At 37.6% G+C, this 20,916-nt stretch overlaps 1 protein-coding gene and 1 pseudogene across 1 annotated transcript in view; both read left to right on the plus strand.

The window, feature by feature from the left end:
• MMP16 (matrix metallopeptidase 16) overlaps nt 1-20,916 on the plus strand; it is a 282,542-nt gene that overhangs the window by 51,459 nt on the left and 210,167 nt on the right. The window lies entirely within an intron of this gene.
• Nucleotides 15,735-15,899, plus strand: LOC118541603 (U4 spliceosomal RNA; annotated as a pseudogene).

Here is a 20,916-nt window from a genome sequence, read left to right on the forward strand (position 1 = left end):
TTAAGTGCCTGGTACTCACCAGGTGTTGTGCTGGCTATATAGAAGTAAGGCAGGTGTGATTCTTAGCTTACAAAAGCTCACAGTCTGGTGTGAGGAGTCAGGCGTATTAATAAGTGCAAGGGCGTTATGTCAGCAGGCTCTTTTGGGTATTTTCAGGGCACAGAGATCTCACAGTGAATGGGAGTGAGGCTTGGTTATAGGAAAGTGATTGAAATCTGAAGTGAAAAGATTTAATTTTAAGACTTGCCCACTAACGCCTGGGTGCCTCAGCAGGTTAGGTGTCTGCCTTTGGCTCAGGTCATGATCCCAGGGTCCTGGGATCGAGTCCCGCATCAGGCTCCTTGCTCAGCAGGGAGCCTGCTTCTCGCTCTGCTTGTGCTCTCTCTGTTTCCCCTGCTTGTGCTCTCTCTGTTTTCCCTGCTTGTGCTCTCTCTGTTTCTCTTTGACAAATAAATAAATAGAATCTTAGGAAAAAAAAATAAAAGACTTGCCCACTGCTAACAGAAGTGTCTAGGGCAAGTTACTTAACCCTTTGGACTCCACTCAGTTTTCTGAGCTGTAAAACGGCAATGGATCACCCCCAAATTTTATAAAAATCAAATGGTCATGCTTTCTAAAGTGTTTTGTGATTACATAAATTTCTAAAGGGGCACCAGTGTGGCTCAGTCGGTTAAGCATTGGACTCTTGATTTTGGCTCAGGTCCTGATCTCATGGTCATGAGATTGAGCCCCCCTTCTGGCTCTGCACTGCGTGTGGAGCTTGCCTAAGATTCTCTCTCTCCTTCTCCTTTGCCCCTCCCCCCCCCCGCTTGCGCTCATACTCACTCTCTCTCTCAAAAAAAAAAGAAAATTCTAAAGAAATACTAACTTTTTCTCTGTAGGTCCTCCTATGTAAAAGCAAATGAAAGTTCATAATATTGGGGCACCTGGGTGACACAGTTGGTTAAGCGTCTGCCTTTGGCTCAGGTCATGATCCCAAAGTCCTGGGGTCAAGTCCTGCATCAGGCTCCCTGCTCAGTGAGGAGTCTGCTTCTCTATCTCCCTCTACCCCTCACCCCTGCTCATGCTCTTTCTTTCTCTCTCTCTCAAAATAAATAAATTAAAAAAAATAAAGTTCATAATATTTATAGGCAGGTATCAGTTAGCAAAATGTGGAATGACCAAGAATGATACCTTAGTTTCCCACAAATGTCCTATAAATTAGCACTCATCATATAAGCATCTTTCTTCTATATGCATATTCATTTCCTGTGTTCTCCTGCTTTGGTGACTATTTTAGAATGGTTTTAGATTCTTAACTAATGTAACTGGTTTCTGTGAGGAAGTGTATAAAGCAAAGGTTTTCTGGAGTCATGCAATAGCTATTTGAAGGTAATTGCCACTGATTCAGTGTGATTGAAATCCAAATGACAAAATTGGTTAGAAAAAAATTGCAATATGTTCCCTTTTTCATGCTCTAGGGCCTCCCATTTAAAAAAACAATGAACAGTTACTCACCTTGCGTAGGCAAATTTCTTTTTATGTTTCTATAAGCTACTAAGTGGATGATCTGTCAGAGAGCATTAAGTGGACTATACCACTATGAGAAAATGTCCTCAAAGTTGTGAAATGCTCATTTTACCACAGTAGGAGGGAATTTAGGAAAAATAGGGTGTCCGATGAGTGGAAATACGATGCCATACCTAAGAGCCCTGGATGACGTGGCAGGAGACCTAGCTTTTAGGTAATGATGGGACAGTTTTTCTGTTTTAAAATCATGAGAGTGGATCCTAATTCAGTATGATTGGTGTCCTTATAAAAAGGGGAGACGTGGGGGCACTTGCATGGCTCAGTCGGTTAAGCATCTGACTCTTGGTTTCCTCTCATGTCATGATCTCATGGGTCGTGAGATGGAATCCCAGGTCGGGGTCTGCGCTTAGTGGGAAGTCTGGTTGAAGATTCTCTCTCTCCCCCTCCCTCTGTCCCACTCCCCACTTGCTAGGTTTCTCTCTCTCTCTCTTTCTCCCAAATAAATAAATCATTTTAAAAATGTTTAAAAAGGGGAGATGTGGACACAGAGACATGCATAGAGGGGAAATGATAGGAAGAGACATAAAGAGAAGCTGGCCATGCGCAAGCAAAGGTGAGAGGCCTGGAGCACACCCTTCCCTTAGCCCTTAGATGGAACTAGCCCTGGCAGCACCTTACTCTCGGACTTCTGGCCTCCGGAACTGGGAGAGAATAAATTTCTGTTGCTTAAGCCACCCAGTTTGTGGTACTTTGTTGCTTCAACCCAAGCACACTACTGTGCAGGGTGGATGGGGTCCTCGCTCTCTGCCATAGCTGTCCTGTAATTTATGTCCTGCTTTAAGTAATTATGCCAGGACAATTTATATATGCTGTAATACATGTGAGAGGATAAATGTCGTTGGAAAATTGAAGTCAGTGTCGCTAGATGTCTAAAAAGAAAAAAAGCAATTGAATTGTTTTTTGTTTTTTTTTTTGGAAATTGCATCTTTCTTTGTGTTATATTTGCTTTTGAACATATTTGTTGGGAAAATGAAAAATGACTTTATTCCAATGCATGGAGCAGAGTCTTGATTGTCACAATTGATTTTCTATAGTTGTCATTTATATAGAAGGGTGATAGCAAAGATAGTGGTGTCTAAGCAGTCCTCTTGAATTCAAAAACCTTAACTTGCTCCAGAATTGCCAATTACCTGAAAAGGTTTTTAAAACAAAGAGTTTAAAACGCTTGCAAAGCCCAAAGAAATTCAGAAATCTAAAAAAAAAAAAAAAAAAAAAAAAAAAAAGGAAACCGCCAACAGCCTATAGAACTGCCACTGTGTTGATGGAAGCCAACAAACCTGCCCATGTAGATTCTGCTGAGTAGTAAGCAGTTCTTCCAGCAAGGAGCCTCAAGGTGTGTACTTTCTGCCTAATGGATGCAAAAGCAGTAAAGCGTAAGTGGGTGGTTTAACTTTTGTTTCTGCTGAAACCCAGAAAAATGCTTTAGGATTTTATGAAGTGTAATATTGGTACACAGTCCATATTACCATGCCAACCTCATGGAAATCTTTGAGAATCAAATAAAATCCAGACACAATCTGCAAATCTGCAATGGATGTATTTCAAAAATTTTTATATTTTCTTGCTCTAATAAATGTGGACATACTTTTTGTTGCTTCAGTCAAGCCTGTTATGTGGCGCTGACCTGAAAAACACCTAGCAGTCTTCTACAGAGCCATATTCAAGTAAATTTTATTATTCATTAAGAACTTTATAGCTTTTATGTTTTTCATGCTCACCTTTTTTCTGTTAATAATACATCTCTCTGCTATGCATAGTCCTCAGTGTTTATGTTTTACTATTTCATTTCTTTGTTTTTGTCTTTGGTGAGAGTGGAGCTTTGGCTTGAATTGATCCAGAAAGTGGAGCTTTGGCTTGAATTGGGACTCTGGGTCCCAAACACTGAAATTCCCTTGTTCTGGCCCTGTGCTCAGTGCTAGAAAATGCAAATAGGGAGACATAATCCTTTGTCTTAGGGAGCTCATAGCTTTTAGAGCTTACTTACATACTACCTGAGTAATCTTGACCAGGTTACTTTTGGAAGCTTAAATTATTTATAACTTTACATGTTTGAATTAAATACTATAATGTGTCTGTCCTGTTTGGTATAGTGCTCAATGCATAGGATACACTCAGTAAATATTAGTTATCTTATTCTTCTTCCATCTGTGGATAGTTGTGTGTGTGTGTGTGTGTGTGTGTGTGTGTGTATGTGTGTGTAGTTATAGTTATGGGTATGTAGATATATAGAGAAATGTTAATTCGTGATTTCCTTAGCCTGATATATCTTTTTGCCCAATGGTTTGTAGGGAGTCTGAATTGGAGAAGGAGTTTTAATTGAGTACTTGGTGGAAAACCTATCCTGAGTTGTGAAGTAAAGAGAGAGAAGTATTGATTATATTATCAAGTATGGTAGTGAAAAATGACTGATAGGATAGGAATTCAGGAGACTGTAGTTTAGAGGTATAATGCTGTTACAAATTGTAAGAGGGTATTTTTTTTCTTCATGAAATTGGAGCAGTGAATACACAGTAACGTATTTTTCTGGAATGGAGAATATGACTGTCCATGTGCAATAATATTTGACTCATAGTTGGCATATTTGTCTCCTAAATGTTTTCTAACTTTAATAAACTAAATAACCATAATCAGTACAGATCTAACCCATTGTTTGTAACTACCTAGATTGTTTATAGTGATGCGCTTGACACTGAGGGGAATGATTAAATTAGAATCAATATGTTCTGCTTAATAAAGCAGGGAAATGTGTACTATATTTGAGGCATATTTTAACAAAAAGTGTTAAATCCATTTAGCACTTCAAAATGCAGTGCATAGCCTTGCCTATGGCAGATTGGACTGTTGAAATGGGCTGTTAGGGTGCTTGAGTACAGGGTGTTTCTGGAAATGGGTTCGTTATCTGAGATCACCAACATTAGAATTAGCCATTTAGTGTATTGGAAGCTGTATATGACTTAAACCAACAATGCTTTTCAAATGGAAATAGTTTACCCTTAGAGCACTTAGATATTGAAGGCTAATAGCCAGTTGTTAAAGTGCCTGCTAACTGAGGAACATGACAGAATTCATTAGTGAAACATGAGGATTTTTCAGTTCTGTAGCTATGTTTATATACACTCTTTTTCCTAATTTTTTATCTATATTGTAGTTGCTAAGTCTCATCTGACTGTCATTGTTTAAAATGTTGATTTTTTTCCCCTAATAGTTTTGGTCTGGGTTAATTGGCTTTCCTTCTTGGCAGAAGTAGAAAAGATCTGTCTTTTGGATTTTACTTGTAAATTGATTAAGTCATTTAAGATGTTGGACGATGGAGAGATGATATCCTGTTTTTATTAGTAATGTGAATGCTCATTTAGGGCTGTGCAAAATAGAAAAAAAAGAAAATCACTGTATACTTGTTTTAGCAACCTATTCAGAGGCTTTCAATAATTGACTCTAGAAAACAGAAAAAAAATATAAAACTTTTTGATGAAAAAGTGAGATGAATTGATGATGTCTTAAGTGGCAAGAAAAATAGGTCTTTTACTTTCATTATGTTTTAATTTGTTACTTTGTTATGCAAAATCAAACATGCACTCATTAAATATGAATGTTTTGTGAGAAATATTTCATATGAATGACCATACAGATAAAAATTGTATTCTTTTTTTTTTGCAAAGTAATAGAACAATATTATAGAAATGTGGAAAAGTAAAACAAAAGTGAAAAGAATGAAACAGGGGCCCCTGGGTGGCTCAGTTAAGTGTCTGCCTTCAGCTCAGGTCCTGGCATCAAGTCCCGCCTCGGGCTCCTTGCTCAGCGGGAGGCCTGCTTCTCCTTCTCCCACTCCCCCTGCTTGTGTTCCCTCTCTCTCTGTGTCTCTCTCTGTGAAATGGATAAATAAAATCTTTAAAAAAAAAGAAAAGAATGAAACATTTTTATCACTTCAAGTATTCATTTTTTTTTTAAGATTTATTTATTTTATTTTATTTTATTTTTTTTTTTTTTAAGATTTTATTTATTTGCGAGAGAGAGAATGAGATAGAGAGAGCATGAGAGGGAGGAGGGTCAGAGGGAGAAGCAGACTCCCTGCTCAGCAGGGAGCCTGATGTGGGACTCGATCCCGGGACTCCAGGATCATGACCTGAGCCGAAGGCAGTCGCTTAACCAACTGAGCCACCCAGGCGCCCTAAGATTTATTTATTTTAAAGAGAGAGAGAGAGAGAGAGAGGTTGGGAGGGGAGGGGCAGAGGGAGAAAGAGAATCCTCAAGCAGACTCCCTGCTGAGCACAGAGCCAGACACAGGGCTTGATCCCAGGACCCTGAGATCATGACCTGAGCTGAAATCAAGAGCCTGGTGCTTAACTGACGGAGCCACCCAGGCACCTCTCAAGTATTCTTAATGGTCTGTTTCTTTTTAATGATATCATTGTAGGCCTGTTTTTTTCTACTGCCTTGAAGTGTACATTTTTTCCATAGATATCTGTTCACTTCACTTGGTCAACCCAGTTAAATTAATGTGTCTACCTTTAGTAGTAGCGATAAATAAGTGTTTTGGATGCTGAACAAGGAGGCAACAATTGAGTTACTTATTAGATGATGACTTGTTCATATCCATTTACCAGAATGACTGAAATTTAAGGAATCCAGCTTCAACTCATTGTTTCTGTTTCCACAGACAAACGTCGATGGGTAAGGTGGGATGCTTAGTAGTAGCTGGAGCTGGGAGACAGGACCTACATGTGCCGCAAACATTGGTACCTTTTCCTAAAATAATCTTCAACATAATCAGAATTTTTCGTGTCTGCGTAGGTTTTGATGGAATCAATGTTCCATCATTAACATCTATAATCCTATTTATTGAAAATTTCTTTTTTTCTATTATAAATAATAAGATGGATCTCTGTACATTTCACTTTTCACTATTTTTAATTATTTGTCTAGGATTTGATGGATTCATTCTCCACAAAGTACTATTACTACTTTAGATTATGGTAAATGTGTTACTATTAGTAGGACTGTAACAATATAAAGTGCCTTCCATTGTATACAAACTGCTTCCTTACCAGTATGTGAACATGATCATTTTCACTTTTGTTCTTTAAAATCAATACACTTGTGAGCTTTTGGTCTAATCATTATTTTATATTCTCTTTGAGACATTTTTGTTGAGAAATCATCTAATTTCGTAGCTGAACCTATTTTTTTCCTAAAGCTGTCACTTTGGCTTGGCAGAAAGTATCCAGAGAGTTATATAAATACTACATGTAGATAGCATCCATCTATGGCTTCCTAAAGATCCTGACTCTGGAGCTAGGCAGACATGGGTTGAAATAACAATTCAGCTACTAGACAAGACATTTAATCTCTTTGTGCCTCAGAGCCTTCACTTTCTTCATGTATAAGTGAAGATGATGAAAGGTGAAAGGTAGGGGGCATACTTCCTCATGTAGCTACCATGTGAAACTCTTTGGGCTTCCACGATGGTTTCCACAGTTACCACATTGTTCAGATGAAATCTCTGAATCATAGCTATGTAACTTATATAAATTAGGTAGAACTAGATCAAGTATTTTGATTTTAAATGATTTCTATCAGCTAGAGGTATTTTTTTTTCCTACAGTATTCCCTCATTACATTATGCCTTCTCTCTATAAAAAGAAATAACAGAATTTCTAAGTTGTTGAGATAAGAGAACAAAAGTAACATGATTCATTTTGTCCAGGTTAGAAATGGAAATATTTTTGGAGTTACAGGCCTTTACTCTTCCCTCTTACTGTAAACAGTTATTTAACACTTACTGTGCACCACATGTTGGGGAAATCACAGGATAAAATTTTGTTCAAAAGGTATACTTTTTGTACATAAAGTTTTGTTTAGTCTTGGTTGTTTAAGTGATTGTCTTTGTTTTAGAACAAAGGGCTACTAAGGAGGGGGAGAGTTCGGGAAGGACAGTGAGGGCTTAGGCAGAGAGGGATTTTTCAAGTCAGGGAGAGACCTGATATGGTGTTAGACATGGATTAGTATGCCTTACAGCCGATTCACTGGAAAGTCACTCTGGTAAAGCTATTCATAGTTTTTGAAATTGAAAACCTATTTTAGCTACTGATCTTAAGTATAGGCTTCTGACTGCAGAACTAGGTGCATTTTAATCATCTTTCTTCTTGAAGGCAGGCATGAAAGGAAATTATATTAACTTAGTAGAGGTGTTAACACACGCAGCCTGGACAAAGCTATGGGGAAGGAGAAGATGAGAAGCAAGTCCTGGGCAAGAGAAACATCTCGAAGTGTGACTTTCCTAGCTTCAGGCAGTGAAGTTAGGTGCCCTTCCAATGTGTTCGACTCTTCCTCCCCATCAGCCCACCCTTTTCCTCCTGGAAAATGTGTTTCTTTCAGAGAGTTGAGAAGTAACGTCCCTGACCCTCATATTTTCTTCCGTTTAATTGTAAACTTTATTAAGACAAGGTTTAGGTGTGAGCCTTTTTGTATCACCTTTTTTTTTTTTTTTTTTAAAGATTTAATTTATTTATTTGATACAGAGAGAGAGAGAGAGGAATCACAAGTAGGCAGAGTGGCAGGGAACGGCAGAGGGAGAAGCAGGCTCCCCGCTGAGCAAGGAGCCCGATATGGGACTCGATCCCAGGACCCTGGGATCGTGACCTGAGCCGAAGGCAGACGCTTAACGACTGAGCCACCCAGGTGCCCCATCCTTTTTGTATCACCTTTAATGGGAGAGTGAGACCGAGTGTATCCAATAGGCAGTACACTCTGTAAATGTTTCTAAAAATGAAATGCCAAGGTATTCATTCATTTAGTCAGTTTAACAAATATTTATTCAGTGCAAAGTATGAATCAAGCATTGTTCTTAATGCTTATCATGCACTGGTGAGTAAAAGAAACAAACAACCTCTGTCCCCATGGGTCTATATTCTAGTGGAATTCATGGCAATAAATTATAAATAAAATTAGAACAAGCTTTACTGTTAGAGATATTAAGCCCCATAAATGGTAGATTCCTTAAAGGGAATTAATCTATTTGGAAAGAGTTGATGTTTACTAGATGCATGAACTATGCCAACAGTCAAAAGTAATGAAGTATATTTAACACTTTTTTAAAAACTCAATTAATTAACATATAATGTATTATTAGTTTCAGAGGTAGAGTTTAGTGATTCATCAGTTGCATATAACACCCAGTGCTCATTACATCACATGCCCTCCTTAATGCCCATCACCTGGTTACCCCATCCCCCCAACCCGCCTCCACACCAGCAACCCTCAGTTTGTTTCCTATAGTTAAGAGTCTCTTATCGTTCGTCTCCTTCTCTGATTTTGTCGTATTTTATTTTTCCCTCCCCTCCCCTATGATCCTCTGTTTCTTAAATTCTGCATGAGTGAAATCATATGATAATTGTCTTTCTCTGATTGACTTATTTTGTTTAGCATAATACCCTCTAGTTCCATCCAGGTCGTTGCAAATGGTTAGATTTCATTTTTTGATGGTTGAGTAATATTCCATTATATATATATATATATATATTGGAATATTCCATCATATATATATAATATTCCATCATATATATATATATATATATATAATATTCCATCATATATATATATATATATATATATATATATATATATATATATATCTCTATATATATATCTCGTATCTTCTTTATCCATTCATCTGTCATTGGACATCTGGGCTCTTTCCATAGTTTGGCTATTGTGGACATTGCTGCCATAAACATCGGGGTGCAGGTGCCCCTTTGAATCACTATGTTTGTGTCCTTTAGGTAAGTACCTAGTAGTGCAATTGCTGGGTCATAGGGATAAACTATATTTAACTTTCCATTTGTTTGTATTTTTGTCTCCCCATTAGCTACACTTTTTGTACATACATAATTCCGCATAGACATGACCTCTAGTAAATCTTCTTGATTTCCTGGAAGATGACCCCTTCCTTCATTCTCTTCCTTGTACAGGTCGCTAGAGTTTATTGTCCATAGGTATTTACTATTATGTATATAGGGCTGTCATCCTAGGATTCGGGCTCTTTAAGAGCAAAGACTGTCTTGCGTGTTTGTTGAATGAATGCAGATCCTTAAGTTTAAGTGTAACCAACTTTTCTGTATGTAGATTCACTAGATCCATTGAAATAAAATAATATTCAGCCTCATTAAGTGTTGTAAGAAGAGCTATTAAAAAGATGCAAAGTGACAACTAGTTATAACATTTAAGAAAATTAAATTACTGAATTTTGAAATAGAAGAAGGTGAGAAAACACATTGTACAGAAAGCAGTGGTCATCTTATTGAGGGTAGGACAAAAGAAATTCAGCAGAATTGTAATGAATCTATGGTTCTTATTTTTGAAAACTCTCATATTTTTACATTTAGAATTGCTTAAATAGGTTCTGAAAGAAAGAGAGAATAACACTGAGCTGTGGTGACCTAACAAAAGCTTCCAGCAAAAAAAAAGAGCATGGTCATAAAATGTGGACATTTATATTTCTGCTAGGGCGATTATAAGCCAGTGCCCCCCAGTTAGGAGTGTGTTGCCATTCTCCTGATGTGTGTGTGTGTGTGTGTGTGTGTGTGTGTGTGTGTGTGTGTGTTATAGGATGTTTAGGGAAGGACGGCTTGGGAAGAGAGAAGGGAGGAAAGCAAGGTGATGACAGATAAAGTGACATATATATGCTTACTTCTGTAGGTTGACTTTCTTCTTAGAACAGGCCATACGAATTGGCTATAAAGTAAACTTTGTTTCTTTTCTGAGAGTAAACTGGGGCTTAGTCCCAGGCAGGAAACCAAGAACTCCCGTATGCATGTAGGGTAGAGGAGAAGGCGGACCAAGGAAAGCAGCATGACCTTGCCTATGCAAGCCAAAGCCTGGCCCTCGTGTTGGTAGGTGTGACTTTCCTGATGTTCTGGGAGAAGCCAAGAAAGGGTCCAAAGCCCTAGAATATTGAACATCTTTCAAGAACAAAAAAGAAGGCAGGAGCTCAGAGCAGTTTTTGATAGTAGATGTTCAAACTATTTATATTTGTCTAAATCTTATCCATCTTATAGTTTACTAAATTAAAAAGTAATGATTTTCTTTAATTGACAGTATGTAGTTATTTCCACTGATAGGCTAGAAGGTATATGTTCAGTGTGGTTGCCTCCAAAGCCTATCATGTTACGATCGGCATCTAGGATATTTTCCTACAGATAGAAGGTATTCATAATTGGTTGATTAAACATGTTCGCACAAAAAGGAGTTCATATGCTGGGAGGAAAATTTTCCATAGATCAATCACTTAATTTTGGGAAAGACTTGCCAAATTCTTTGGATGTATTTTAAAATCAGATTGATCCTCATTAGTTACAGATACTTTAAGACTCCTTCATTTAGAGAGGAAAACAAATTATGTTTCAGGGCTTTACCTTTGTTTAAAAAAGTTTTTTTTATTATTCTACACAGAAATGTTTACTGGACAGAAGGAGGACACGGTGAAATAGCACTTGTCTTATAATCGGAAGACCTGGATTGCTTTCTTAGGCTCCTTCGCTGTGTAACACTGGGCAAGATCTGACTCCTGTGCCAGCCAGTTTCATTGTTTATGAAATGAGGCATTTTGAACTAGAATAGTTGACATCTAAAATAATTCTATTCAAGTAACCATAAGTGAGTCTTTTGAAAATATTTAATATTTGATAATATTAAATAGGCAAAAATTTTGCAAGGATTTCTCTGAAAACTAAGATTGTGGCCAGATGGAAGAAACTGATCCAATTTCTGCAACTCTAGCACTTCTCAACTAATTCAGTGCATGGACAGATTCTTCTAGGGACTTTGTGCCGTTTCAGAATTACCCTAACTCACCAAATGATAGATTTGACTCCAGCAGTTCCTGGCAAACATTTAAAGAAACCGCATGATTCGGTTTTACCACTCTCTAATAGTAAACCTTTGTGTTTCTGTGTAGGGACCTCAGGGGAGCAGCCGTGTGGGAGCACAGGAAAGTCTGAGAAGTCAATCAGGGAAATAGGAAGATGCCATTTCATTTGCATTATTCCTGTCTTGCTTCTTGCCTTCATTCATGAAAACAGCATTGTTTGAAGGGAAATGTACACTAGCATCTCTGTCACTTTAGAGACAGGCTTGGTGGCAGAAAGGACACCAGTATGAGATATGTTCATATGAAAGCTCTGTTTATGTATCTGCTTTAAACAATACTCTGACAGTGGAACCAAAATAATGACAGTTAAAAATAATTGCACCCAAGGGTTATCAGCTTTATTTCAAAGGCCCTCTTTAAGGTTGAATTGAATGTTCTTTAATATTTAACTTTAGACTTAGCTATTTTCTATAATGCCAACCTTGTACGGTCTTTTAACAGCATAACATTATTCAAGAAAATAAAAGCATCGTGAGAAATCTGCCAACTTCACATCACGATCTTCTCTAGGTTTTCTTGTGCTCTTGAATCCCATAGGTCATTTTCAAGTGGTTAGCAGCAATAAAACAAATTGAGACTAAACCAAATGTCATTCTTTTATACACTCACTTTCTGGGATGGTCTTCACATTTCAGTTTTAGTTCCTGTACTGAAAGAGTTCAACAATTCAAGAAACACTTATGAAAGTTCTGCCTGGGGATAAAAAGGCGCTTATGCCATGCTCCCACCCTGGGGGAATATTGAGTACCTGGGGAGTTATTCACAAAAGAGTATATTTCAAAATGATGGATGCTTGACCAAACTTAAGTCAGGCTCCTGAACCTTCTTCCAGGCCCATCTGTCATTTCCTTGTAGAATCTAGTTTTAGCAAGAACTCTGCTAAGTCAGTTTAACCAGAACCTTCCCTCCGCCCCCTTGATATTGGATCAGGCCCCTCATCCTTCACCATTTTTCAAGTGATGTATGATCACTCTGGCTTCATTAAGAATCCTGTTAGGTTGGTTTAGCCAAAAATCCCCTTACCCTTGATGGTTCTTCTTAGTAATTTTCCATCCACTGACCCCCACCCTGTTCCTTAGCCCTTGTCCTTCACTGTGTATTTGGAATTAAGCCCAGTTCTGTACTAAGGTCTCTTATTCCCTATTGCAATAGTTCTGAATAAAATCTGGTTTTACTGCATTCACTACTGTCCAGAGCTGGTTTTTCTTCGACAGTTCTGGTGCCCTGACTTAGATGGGATCAGCTCATCATTGGACCCCCTCACCACTCACCTAGGCCCCTGAGTACATATCTTTGAACATTCTTCACTGCTGATTGACTGATTGGGGGTCTGTTGGTGAATCCAGCTCCTAAGCCCTTGCTCTGTTCAAACATCCAAAGAAGCTGGTAGGGATGGATTTTGATTCTTAAGACTCTGAGTATACTCTAGAAGCTGGGTTAGAGTCCTAGACAGAGGCTGGGTTAGAGTCCTAGGCTTCTCAGTTTGTGAGAGGCTTGTCTCCATAAGGAAGGGAAGTTGTGTTAGTATCAGTTTTACTCCGATGCTTTTGCAAAAGTGCTTCATCTAAGAAGAAATTCATACAAATGACTCTGATAAGTACAGGTTTCTGATAACTTTAAAATCGTACCACTGAACTGATGGGGCACCTGGCTGGCTCAGTCAGTACAGCATGCAGCTCTTGCTCTTGGGGTTGTAAGTTCAAGCTCCATGTTTTTTATGAGTTCTTGTTTGAAATATTGCTGGTTCTTTAATCTTTTGTTTTTCAGATTTAAGGAAACTTTTTCCCTCTTCTCTTCAGCTATGTGTAACTTACAACAAATTTGGTACATTATGCCTTTGTGGACAGGATTGAAACATCTCTCTTTTACTCCTTATCTGATCCCTCTAGAATTTAGAAACTTTTATTGGATATTCTTATTTTCATGGTAATATAATTATTTGCATAAGTTCAGTAAGAATCTGTTCTTCTTATAACAGGTTGCAATTGGAAATGTTAGTTATAATACCAAGACTTTGACTGAAATAAAGGCCCCCTTTGAAAAATTGCCTGGTATCTTGCTTGTAGAGTTTCTAGCTTTATAGATTAGTAAGGAAGGTCACTTCCTGGCAGGTCCAGGAACCTCAGGATATTTTGAGGACCTCAAGAAGAAAGGAATTCACTCAAATTTATACGTATTTCAGGCAAGATCTGATGGCGACTCCTTTCCTTGGATTCCTAGCCTTGAGAGGCTTTTAAAAGTCCAACCTGAGATTGATTATGAAGAGTTCCAGCAGAGCAAACTCAGAAGACCTATGTGGTCAATCACTATTCTTGGTGCATTTATGTAAATAATCAGGCCAAGTTTAAAGAGAAGAGAGTTATTTTGCAAACAAATTAATTTTACTTTGATAGAAATGGGAGTGACTGCAGAGAGAAAAATTATGTTTCAATGGAAAATTATAGCATGCCTTTATGAGTATTAAATTCTAGTCCTGTTCATTGTCTGAAGGTTTTGTTATCTCCCTGTAAACTAGACTGGATCCTGAATTCTAGTTTCCTCCCATATCAGCTTGCATCTCTCCAAATTAATGCCATCTTTTTCTCCCTTCTGACTTGGAATTATTGAGAACTAAAACTGTCTCTTCCCAAAGCCCTGCAAGCTGAAGTTGGATGACTTGGTAGAGACTTTCAAGGAAGTCCCCATAACAGATCATGTATGGGCAGCCTCTGTGCCTGTTGCTGTATGGGGTACTCAGAAAGTTCCCCAGTACACCCCGTGCCATCACAAGAGACATTCAGACTGCAAACCAGGTTATCTCTTGGGTTGTCAGTACTGTCCTCACTCCACCATCTAATGTTACTTCAAATCCAGCATCTAGAAATCTTCTTGACTGGTTTACCTCTGGACTTAGAAAGTGGATTTTTAACTGTTAATCTTTGTTTTTCTTTTACTCTCATATAAACTCCCTTCATTAAATGCCTGGCTTCTAATACCATCCAACAAATACCCTTTACTACCAGGTCCCAACAGATGATTCAATTGGTCCTTAATGAACAGAAGGCAACCAAATGAGAAACAAACTTATATTCTTCTCTTCTTCAAAGAAAAGAATGTCTCTTCTTTCCTTTGAACAAGAATGAGGACTGACAAAGATTCTTTGTTTGACCAAACTTTAGCCAGGATCTTGAATCTTTTGTTAGGCCCATCTGTGTATTTCCTTGACTACTAGGCCAATTTAACCAGTGTCTCCCCACCCTTGATGTGATCACCCTCAATATCTGGTGATCAGGTTGCTTATCCTCCACCATCCTTCAGATGTTATCTGATCACACTGGCCTGTCTTTGGCAAGAATCCTTTTCATCTAGAACTCCCCTTACCCCCCATGGTTCCTCTTAGTAATTTTTCATCTACTGATGCCACCACCCCCCCCGCCATGGCTCTAAATTCCCATTTGCATGCAGTATTTGGAATTGAGCTCAGTTGCATGTTGAGGACTCTTTTCCCTTATTGTAATAGTCCTGAATAAAATCAGTCTTTACTGCTTTACTGTCCAGCTCTGGTTTTTTCCTTGACATAAGTGAAGAGATAAAAGGTAGGGTTGGGAATGCAAAACTCAGAAATCAAAGAAACCAGTCCCACTGGGTCACTGCCTGGCTTGATATGCCTAGAAGTGTCCCTCTGTGTCCCACCTTCCCAATCACTAGCAGTGCCCAGAACTCTCCCTTTTCCATCAAGACCTTTGTACACTGGTGCTTAGGACTCTGCCCCTGTGCTCTGCTTCCAGATATCTGCCCCAAAGGCTCCTGAAACCGTTTCTCCAGATGTTGAGCTCTTGTCCATGACGCAGTTGCTACACTGGGTAGACATGGGCAGTAGGGGCAGTGACTAATGTTGGCCACTGAGTTGTCAAGTACAGATTGCTGCTGGGCACCGAGGGTCTTCAGGAGTATTAACAACAGTATCTTTTGGCTGGTCTTACTGCTGTGTGGCTATGCTGGTTTAGTGGCCAATATTTAGAATTTTGAGTGTGGGTATATAAAAGTTGGGGTTAGATTCAGGAATAAGTTTACTGTATTCTGAGTGTCTTTGGACTCCCCTTCCTAGGGTGGGAAAGAGGTCAAAATCCTACCTCAGAGGAGGCTTAAAGAGAAAACAAAGCATTAGGTTACATGCTCACATATTTAGGTCATTCAACATCAGAGGTTGTTATGAAAAATCCTTTTGACCATTCAGTTTTTCATTTTGGAAAGAAAGAACAGCTTTGCGCAGTGGCAGTATCATAGCCAATGAGGTTTATCCGAGGCACGATTATTGCTAATTGGAAAGAAAGAACATTAGCCCATTCATCTAGCTGGAAAGATTGATTCTCGTTAGATACAGGCTAATTGTAAATTAATAAAATTGTTTTTTACAAATAAAACAGTAATTTTGTTAGGTCCTGTCTTTTTTTTTTAAAGATTTATTTATTTTAGAGAGAGAGAGAGGTCCTGTCTTTGATGAATAATATGGTAGAAGCATTTTTCCCTTATTTTTAAGCATTTAGAACATTACTGATTATACCATGGCTTGGCTTAAAAAATATTCAACTATACAACAAAGAATTGGTGAAGAAAGAATAAATGGGTTAAAAATAGTGCTAGAAAAATCACAAGCTGAAAAAGGAGATGAGCTGTTTTAATAAGATCAGGGACACCAGGTGCAGAGACATTACAAAGATAAGCTGGGACAACCTTGAGGTTCAACCAAGAGGAGAGATAAGCATGACCTCTGGATAAATGAAAAGATAGAGTAGGAGAAAATGAAACTTAGTATCTGCAGAAAAGTTCCCTAAAGCCATCACTGCAGAAATTGGGATCTAAATGATTGGATTCCACCATTAAAACAAAACAAAACTGCCCAAGCTGTATGCTTTACTGTGGCAAAATTAGACTGTTGCTCAGCTGTCCATCCTTGGTGTGTATGAGTATAGGAGTATTCTGTGTTCGATGCACATATATTAAAAATTACAGTTAACCCTTCTCTTCCTGCTTATCTATCGGCAAGTAAGGATCTATTATTTTTAACTCAAATGGATGTACCAAACCTTTATTTACAATGAATGCTGTTCAAGGAGAAGTGCAGTTATAGTAGAGGAAAGCTTTACTTTCAGGTTTGAAAATCTGCTCTTGGTTTAAATTCAGCTTCTATTAATGATCTAGACGGATAACCTGATCTCAGAAAAGCTCTGTTTTCTAACTATAACTTAGGACGTGTGTGTGTGTGTGTGTGTGTGTGTGTGTGTGTGTGTGCATGTTGTGTGTGTGTGTTTGAATTCTTCCCTCTTTTTTTCAAATAAAATTTTTATTTTATTTTATTTAGTATTTATTTTTTTTTAAGATTTTATTTATTCATCTGAGAGAGAGAGAGACAGAGAGAGCACAAGCAGAGGGAGAGGCAGAGGGAGAGGGAGAAGCAGACTCCCCGCTGAGCTGGGAGCCCGGATGTGGGGCTCGATCCCAGGACCTGGAGATCATGACCTGAGCCGAAGGCAGACGCTTAATGGCCTGAGCCACCCAGGTGCCCCCAAAATTTTTATTTTAAAATAAATTTAGATTTTTAGAAAGGTTGTGATGATAATACAGATAAATCCCTTATTCTCCAGAATAAGTGTCCCCTATTGTTAACATCTTACAGGAGTATGGTACATTTGCGATACACAATTAATGGTCCAAGATTGATACACTGTTATTAACTAAAGTCCACATATTATTCAGATTTACTTAGTTTATATGTCATCCAGTTTTTGTTCCAAGTTCTCATCCAGAATACCACATTACATTTAGTTGCCATATCTCCTTAGCACCTCTCTGCTACAATGACAGTTTCTCAGATTTTCCTTGTTTTTGATGACCTTGACACTTTTGAGGAGTAGCAGATGTTTTTGTAGAATGCCCCTTAATTGGTATTTGTTTAATGTTTTTCTCACAATTAGACTGAGGTTACCAGTGTTAAGAGGAAGACCACAATGGAAAAGTACCATGTTCATTACATTGTATTAAGAGTACATCCTGTCAACATGACTTATCACTGTGTTGATGTCAATCTTGATCATTTGGCTGAGGTAGTGTTTTTCAGGGTTCTGTACTGTAAAATTGCTCTCTTCCCCCTTCTGTATTATACTCTTTGGGAAGAAGTTACTGCAGCTAGCCCACACTTAAAAAGTGGGGGATTATGTTCTACCTCCAGGAAAATCCTATTTTATGAAGGATATTGTGACAACTAAATGTATATAAATGTATATAAAACTAAATGTATATAAAAGGCCTGGAAAAATATACAGTATCATTTAAATGAATATTATTAATGGCAATAATAGTACTAAGTGCCAAATGGCTGCTGGGTGTGCTGTTTAACCAAGATTTCTACAAATAACTGATAAATATATTAAAGTTGAAGGAGTAGATGGAAAGAAAGAAAATTGAATTTTAATTAAGGAAGCACTGTCTTCCTAAGGAATTGCCTTATCAGAATTTCATTTCTACTATTCACAGTTCTCAGACATGTGCTCATTTATTTTTCAAATCTACTACTTGGTTAGCGAGTGTTTTTGTTTTTTTTTTTTCAAATCTGTTTGGCTTGAACCAGATGTCAGGATACCTAATTTGCATTATCATTTTATGTACCAAATTTTTACAGACTCTCCCTTTACACTCAATTTATAAACAGTCAGCTTTTTAGAGTGATACAAATATATGGAGAGAATGCAACCCAATTATGATTTTTTTAGATGTGCCCATTGGATATAAAAAAAAGAACAAGAATTAAAAGCTATTCTTATACAGCAAGAATGAGTGACTGCAGCCATCTAGATTATATATATCCTGAAATTTCATTCCTAAGTAAATATCCATACAAAATTGTTTTTGGTGCACAAGAGTACTCAATGTTCATTTGACAGAAACCATAAAAAATATCATAAGAGGGGGTGCCTGGGTGGCTCGGTTGGTTAAGCGTCTGCCTTCAGCTCAGGTCATGATCCCAGAGTCCTGGGATTGAGCCCCATGTCCGGCTCCCTGCTCAGTTGGGGAGCCTGCTTCTCCCTCTCTCTCTCCCTCCTACTCATGCTCTTTCTCTCTCTCAAATAAATAAATCTTTAAAAAAAATGTTATAACTCAAAACAGTGACATTGGTAATTCATTATTTATTTAAGGTAATAGGGAAAATTGTCAGAAAAGAACTGATCATATACTTTGGGGAAAATACGATGAGTGGAAAACAATGATAAAAGTTAAAATTGTAAGCTGTGAATACCTAGAACTGGAAATGTGGCTACTAAGTAGATTTACAGGTATTTACATGAAATGTAGAAAAGAAGGGCTGTATTTTTATTCATTTATTATTTTACATAGAAATGTATGCATTAAACCACCAACAAAAATCAATGGTCCATGGGGCCCCTGGGTGGCTCAGTTGGTTAAGCCTCCAACTCGTGGTTTTGGCTCGGGTCATGATCTTGGGGTCCTGGGTTGGAGCCCCGCATTGGCTCCACACTCAGCACAGAGGCTGCTTGGGATTCTCTCTCTCTCTCTCCCTTTGCCCGACCCCTCTTGCATGCACATGCTCTCTCTCACTCTCTCTCTCAATAAATAAAGAAATAAAATCTTAAAAAAAATCAGTGGTGCATACCATTTTTCAAATGTTTCTATTCAGCGTCTTCCAACATCTAAATTAGAGCCCAGGAATTACAAATTTGCCAAAGGGCCATGATTGGTTTGGAAATTCAAGGTCAGTTTTAAGAAGGATTCCTTAAAAGCCTAAAAAAGGGTCCTATGTAATCCCTTTGCAGTCCTTGCTGTTGAAAGGAAGCAAGAGCACATGTAGGCAAGAGGTAGTGTGAAGACAGATTTGGTTTTGAATCCCAGATCATTCATTTATTAGCTGTGTGATTTTCAAAAAGCCACTTAACCATTCTGTGCCTATTTTGTATGTGTAGCAGCCTAAAGATGATGTTTGTGAAGTGACCAGTACACGGTAGGTGCTCACTGAAGGGAATCTGTCATTGGAATTTATGTTTGACACTGACCTCTGGTTTACATGACTGTTACTTCACATTGGCTTCTTTTGAAAAAGAAATTTTAAAATGCTTTGCTCTTATTTTGAGAAAATAAGTATTAAAAATTGCTAGATTCCTCAAGCTAGAAGTACATACACCACTCAGGGAAATTAATGTTACAATTGTGTAATCAGTTATGTTGCTTTGACTGGACCAAAGTGTTAAGGCTGAATATCCTGAGGAGAGTTTTAAGTTAATTTAATTTTTATTATGCATTTAAAAATGTTTGGGGGATATAATTAAAAATTCTGGAAGATGATGTGAAATGTGACTTAAATTCCTGCAACTCTGTTAAATTCTGTCACATTTTATTCTTTTCTCTTGTTAAGAAGCAGAAAACCACTTTTTTTTCTGAAATTTTCTTATTAAAAATGCTATTCAACTTTATTTTTATCTAGATCTTGATATTAGGTTTTGGAACTTTATTTCTTCATTCTTTATGTTTGACAGATAGAGTATTGTTTTGTTTTTAATGAAGCTGGGAAAATAGTTCAAAGGGGAAATAAGTAAAATACTTGCTATTCAAGAGCTGAAAGTGTAGGCAATAATGAAAATCTTCCTATTAACTGTGGTGATTGAGAAATCAGTTGGAGAGCTGTAATTGTCCATTAAGATAATGAGCACCATGAGCTAGAAACAGCATGTGTAGAAAAAGGGCTACTACAATGCACCATAGGAAAACCAACTATCAGAGTATCATAAACACTAGAGGAGTATAAAACTACATCAAAGAATTACAGACACTGGGGCTGCTTTGATAAATTTCAGGGACCTCTTAATGGCACTCTTAAACATGTTAATATGAATTTTAGGAGGTAAAATATATTCATCATTTACCAATTATCTTTTTGCATATTTTATATTAAGTTGGTTATTGTTGATGATTACTTACAAAACAATCTAAGTTAATAGTTGAGCTCCCTTGGGCTTTCCCAAGGAAAAATAAAATTGCTCACATTTGATTAAGTGGTTGTAAAATGAAATTAATAGTAGTAGTGTCACCTTTAAACTCTTATGGCTTTTTATTTAAGGAAATGAAAAGTTTGGAACTTTTTAATCTTTTTTTTTTCTTCTTAATATTAGTGCTCAATAGTAGAATTATTTAGAGTGTCTTCCATATGCTGGCATGGTATCAGTTGCTTGGAATTGAAAACTAAGAAATACATGATACCTATGCCCAGTCTATTTAAAGAAAAAAATATACTCTTGTGCAAAATGTTCTATACAGTCAAGCTTTATATAGAGCTTTGCAGAGTTTCTGGTTAGGGAGCCATTAAGCATTGATGATTTCTGAAGTTGGATCATGAAAATGCAATAGAAATTTGCAAGGCAGCAGTGGAGCCTTTT

The sequence above is a fragment of the Halichoerus grypus genome, chromosome 5 (assembly GCF_964656455.1).
Source record: "Halichoerus grypus chromosome 5, mHalGry1.hap1.1, whole genome shotgun sequence".
In the NCBI taxonomy this organism is placed as follows: Eukaryota; Metazoa; Chordata; class Mammalia; order Carnivora; family Phocidae; genus Halichoerus; species Halichoerus grypus.